This window comes from Suncus etruscus, chromosome 8, assembly GCF_024139225.1.
Source record: "Suncus etruscus isolate mSunEtr1 chromosome 8, mSunEtr1.pri.cur, whole genome shotgun sequence".
NCBI classification, from domain to species: Eukaryota; Metazoa; Chordata; class Mammalia; order Eulipotyphla; family Soricidae; genus Suncus; species Suncus etruscus.
Window position 1 is genome coordinate 33,606,436 of NC_064855.1, and position 5,000 is coordinate 33,611,435.

The window sequence follows — 5,000 nt, forward strand, 5'->3', positions numbered from 1 at the left end:
AAAGGCTTTGTAAGCAGAGTGAAGGAAAGAAATCCAGATGTGATTGTTATGCATTTTTTTTTTTTTTGGTTTTTGGGCCACACCCTGTAATGCTCAGGGGTTACTCCTGGCTATGCGCTCAGAAGTTGCTCCTGGCTTGGGGGACCATATGGGACACCGGGGGATCGAACCGCGGTCCGTCCAAGGCTAGCTCAGGCAAGGCAGGCACCTTACCTTTAGCGCCACCGCCCGGCCCCTACGCATTTTTTTTTCTTGTGTTGGATGATGTTGTGTGCATGGTAAACTTTGTAAAGTCATGACCCGTGAAAAGTTGCATGTTTACAGCTTTGTGCGATGAGATGGGAGCGAAGCACAAAACCTTGCTGTTTCATACAGAGGTCCAGTGGTTGTCATGTGCAAGGTCTTGGTTTGTGTGTATGAGCTGTGGGAGGAACTAAAAGTGTTTCTGACAAATGAGAGGTCAGATTACACAAAGCCGCTTGCAAGTGATGAGTGGTGTGCAAGGCTGGCATACCTGGCAGATATTTTTCATCATCTGAATGAACTGAACATACGAATGCAAGGCAGAAATGAAAACCTGCTTACAAGTACAGATAAAATAAATGGATTCCATTCAAAGGTGCAACTCTGGCATCAACATGTGGAAAGTGGCAATCCTGAAATGTTCACACTCACCAAGAAATAGCAAAGTGTTCACACTACTGCACTGTGTGAGATAATAGTTAAACGTTTGGGGCCGGAGAGATAACATGGAGGTAAGGCATTTGCCTTTCATGCAGAAGGTCATCGGTTCAAATCCCGGCATTCCATATGATCCCCCGAGCCTGCCAGGAGCGATTTCTGAGCGTGAAGCCAGGAGTAACCCCTGAGCGCTGCCAGGTGTGACCTCCCCCCCCCCAAATAGTTAAACATTTAAAAACTCTCGAGGAGAAGTTGTCATTTTATTTCTCTTCAGTCTCCACTGAATGCCTTGACTGGATTAGGAACCCTTATAGCTCAGCACTAGTTGGTGGAGCAGGAGGAACTAATTTAACTGAGACAAAATCATGGTTTCAAGCTAAGATTTGCTGATCTTTGGACAGTTTTTGGTTGGATACTGCCAAAGAGTTCCCCGTTCTGGCAAATAAAGCTATTTTGACATAGCTTCCATTTTCCACTAAATCTATGTGAGAAGAGCTGTTCAAGTCTGATTGCTATTAAAAACTAAAGTCAGAAAGAGACTGAGAGCTGTTGATGAAAAGCTATGTGTGTGCCTCTCTTCGATTCCTGCCAGAATATCAGCTTTTTGTTCAGCCAAACTGGCCCAGGTTTCATACTGAGTAAGTGAACAGAAATATGAACAATTACAAAGTACTTTATTATTTCATAATAAAGTAATTATAAAATAATTTCTTTTCGGGCCCGGAGAGATAGCACAGCGGTGTTTGCCTTGCAAGCAGCCGATCCAGGACCTAAGGTGGTTGGTTCAAATCTCGATGTCCCATATGGTCCCCCGTGCCTGCCAGGAGCTATTTCTGAGCAGACAGCCAGAAGTAACCCCTGAGCACTGCCGGGTGTGGCCCAAAAACCAAAAAAAAATTTTTCTTTTCTTTTTTTTGGGAGGGCCACACCCGTTTGATGTTCAGGGGCTACTCCTGGTTAAGCGCTCAGAAATCACCCCTGGCTTGGGGGGACCATATGGGACGCCGGGGGATCGAACCGCGGAACTGCGGTCCTTCCTTGGCTAGTGCTTGGAAGGCAGACACCTGACCTCTAGCACCCACCTTCCCGGCCCCTAAAATAATTTCTTTATGTTTATTTGATTTCCTATTCAAGAGAATTACTTTATATATAGTCAATATAGGCACAGAGTTAAATTTTTTTTTTTAACATTTTCTAATGGTGGTGTGCCTCGTGATTTTTTTCATGAAAAAAGTGTGCCTTTGCACAGAAAAGGTTGAAAAACACTGGCTTAGGGGACCCTATGTAGTGCCAATTGAACTCAGGTCAATAGCAACTCCACTGCCCTGTGCTTGACTGACTACCCTCTTACATTTCTTTATGATCTACCTATACATATATTGGGACATTCTGTCCATCTACATTGATAATCTATCTCTCTACACATATTTATTTGTTTTATCCATACTAATTCAAGTGTACATCCCTCAAAAAATATTTTTTGGCTTTGTCTGGCAGTCAGTTACAGAGAAAGCCTGCCTCGAAGACCCTGAGTAAGAAAGAGCAGTTTTAGTTTATGAATTTGTTTAGCACCACCCTACTGATGGCTCCTAGCAAGAGGGTCATTCTTTATTTTATTTTATCTTGGTATTTTGGGTCACACCAAGTGATGCTCAGATGCTTGGGTCACACTCCTGGCTCTGTGCTTATAGATCATTCCTGGTGGTGCTCAGGTGACCATATAGGATTCTGGATATTTAACCTGATTGACTTCCTACAAGGCAAGTCCCCGACATGCTGCACTAGCTCTCTGACCCCAGCAGGCACTTTATTCAGAGCCTTGACATTCTGGTTACCTCCTATCTAATCTAGTAAGACCATTCTGGGACACAAGTTTGCAGTCATCATTGTCTAAACTAAGATAAACTGTTTTTTTTTTTTTTTTTTTTTTTTTTTAACTCAGGGAACTGTCCAAACCTGGATTTTGTGCATTAGAGATTTACCACATTGGTCCATGAAGGACACTTTTTTTTCTTTTACATATATCCTCACTTTTTATTTTTTTAAATTAATACCTTTTTTTTTTTTTTTGGTTTTCTGGGCCACACCCATTTGACGCTCAGGGGTTACTCCTGGCTAAGCGCTCAGAAATTGCCCCTGGCTTGGGGGGACCATATGGGACGCCGGGGGATCAAACCGCAGTCCTTCCTTGGCTAGCTCTTGCAAGGCAGACACCTTACCTCTAGCGCCACCTCACCAGCCCCTTAAATTAATATCTTTATTTAAACACCATGATTACAAACATGTTTGTAGTTGGGCATCAATTATAAAAAAAAAAAAAGAACAACCCCCTTTACCAGTGCAACATTACCACCACCATCTCCTTCCTCCTCCACCCCCTGCCTGTATACAAGACATGCATTCTACTTCTCTCACTCATTAATATTGAGCATGATAGTTGTTAGTATAGTTATTTCTCTAATTGTACTCACCACTCTTTGTGGTGGGCCAGTCCTTCCAGCCCTCATCTCTATTCTATTGTTTCTGGGTATTATTATAATAATGTCTTTTATTTTTCTTAAATCTCATAGATGAGTGAGACTATTCTGTCTCTATCTCTCTCCCTCTGACTTATTGATCTCATAATAATTTCCACGTCCATTCATGTGTAGGAAAATTTTCATGACTTTATTTTTCCGATGGCTGCATAGTATTCTTTTTTTTTTTTTTTGGTTTTTGGGCCGCACCCGTTTGACGCTCAGGGGTTACTCCTGGCTACGTGCTCAGAAATCGCCCCTGGCTTGGGGGACCATATGGGACACCGGGGGATCGAACTGCGGTCCGTTCCTTGGTAGCGCTTACAAGGCAGACACCTTATCTCTAGCGCCACCTTCCCGGCCGGCTGCATAGTATTCTATTGTATATGTACCACAGAATTTTTTAGCCACTCATTTGTTGTTGGGCATCTGGGTTGTTTCCAGATTCTGGCTATTATACAAAGTACTTCAATGAATATAGGTGTGCAGAGGCATTTTTGTATTATGTTTTTGTGTTCCTAGGATATATACCTAGGAGTGGTATAGATGAATCATATGGAAGCTCAATTTCCAGTTCTTTGAGGAATCTCCATATTGTTTTCCATAAAGGCTGGACTAGACAGCATTCCCATCAGCAGTGAATGAGAGTTTTTTTCTCCCCATCCGCCAGTACTGATTGTTTTTATTCTTTGTGAAGTGTGCCAGTCTTTGTGGCATGAGATGGTACTTCATTGGATGTTTTGATTTGCATCTCCCTTATGATCAGTGATGTGAAACATTTTTTATGTTTTTTTTTTCGCCCATTTGTATTTCTTTTTTTTTGTTTTGTTTTGTTTTTCGGGCCACACCTGGTGGTGCTCAGGGGTTACTCCTGTCTGTCTGCTCAGAAATAGCTCCTGGCAGGCACCGGGGACCATATGGACCATATGGGACACCAGGATTCGAACCAACCACCTTTGGTCCTGGATCGGCTGCTTGCAAGGCAAACACTGCTGTGCTATCTCTCCGGGCCCGCCCATTTGTATTTCTTCTTTGAGGAATTGTCTTCTCCCCATTTTTTTGGATGGGGTTAGATGTTTTTTTCTTGTTAAGTTCTGTCAAAGACTTTGTATATCTTTGATACTAGCCCCTTATCTGATAAATATTGGGTGAATAGTTTCTCCCATTCTGTGGGTGGCCTTTGTATTCTACTCACTATTTCCTTTGAGGTGCAGAAGCTTCTCAGCTTAATATAGTCCCATCTGTTTATCTCTGCTACCACTTGTTTGGACACTGCTGTTTCCTCCTTGAAAATGCCTTTGGTCTCAGTGTCATGGGGTGTTTTACCTATATGTTTTTCTATACACCATATGGTTCAGGGTTGATATCAAGGTCTTTAATCCATTTAAATTTGCCTTTTGTGCATGGTGTTAGATAGAGGTCTGAGTTTGTGTTTTTTTTCTTGTGACTAACCAGTTGTTCCAACACCACTTGTTGAAGAGGCTTTCCTTGCTCCATTTTTCGTCTCTTGCCCCTTATATAAAAAAAGATTAATTGTTTGTATGTCTGGGGAACATTCTTTGAATACTTGTCTTACTGACCTGAGGATCTGTCTTTATTCCAATACCATGCTTTTTTTTTTTTTTAATGATTATTTCTTTGTAATACAATTTAAAGTTGGGGAAAGTGATGCCTCCCATCTTCTTTTCCCCAAGGATTGCTTTAGCTATTTGTGGGTGTTTATTGTTTCAAATTAATTTCAGGAATGTTTGATCCACTTCTTTGAAGAATGTCATGGATATCCTTAGAGGATTTGCATTAAAT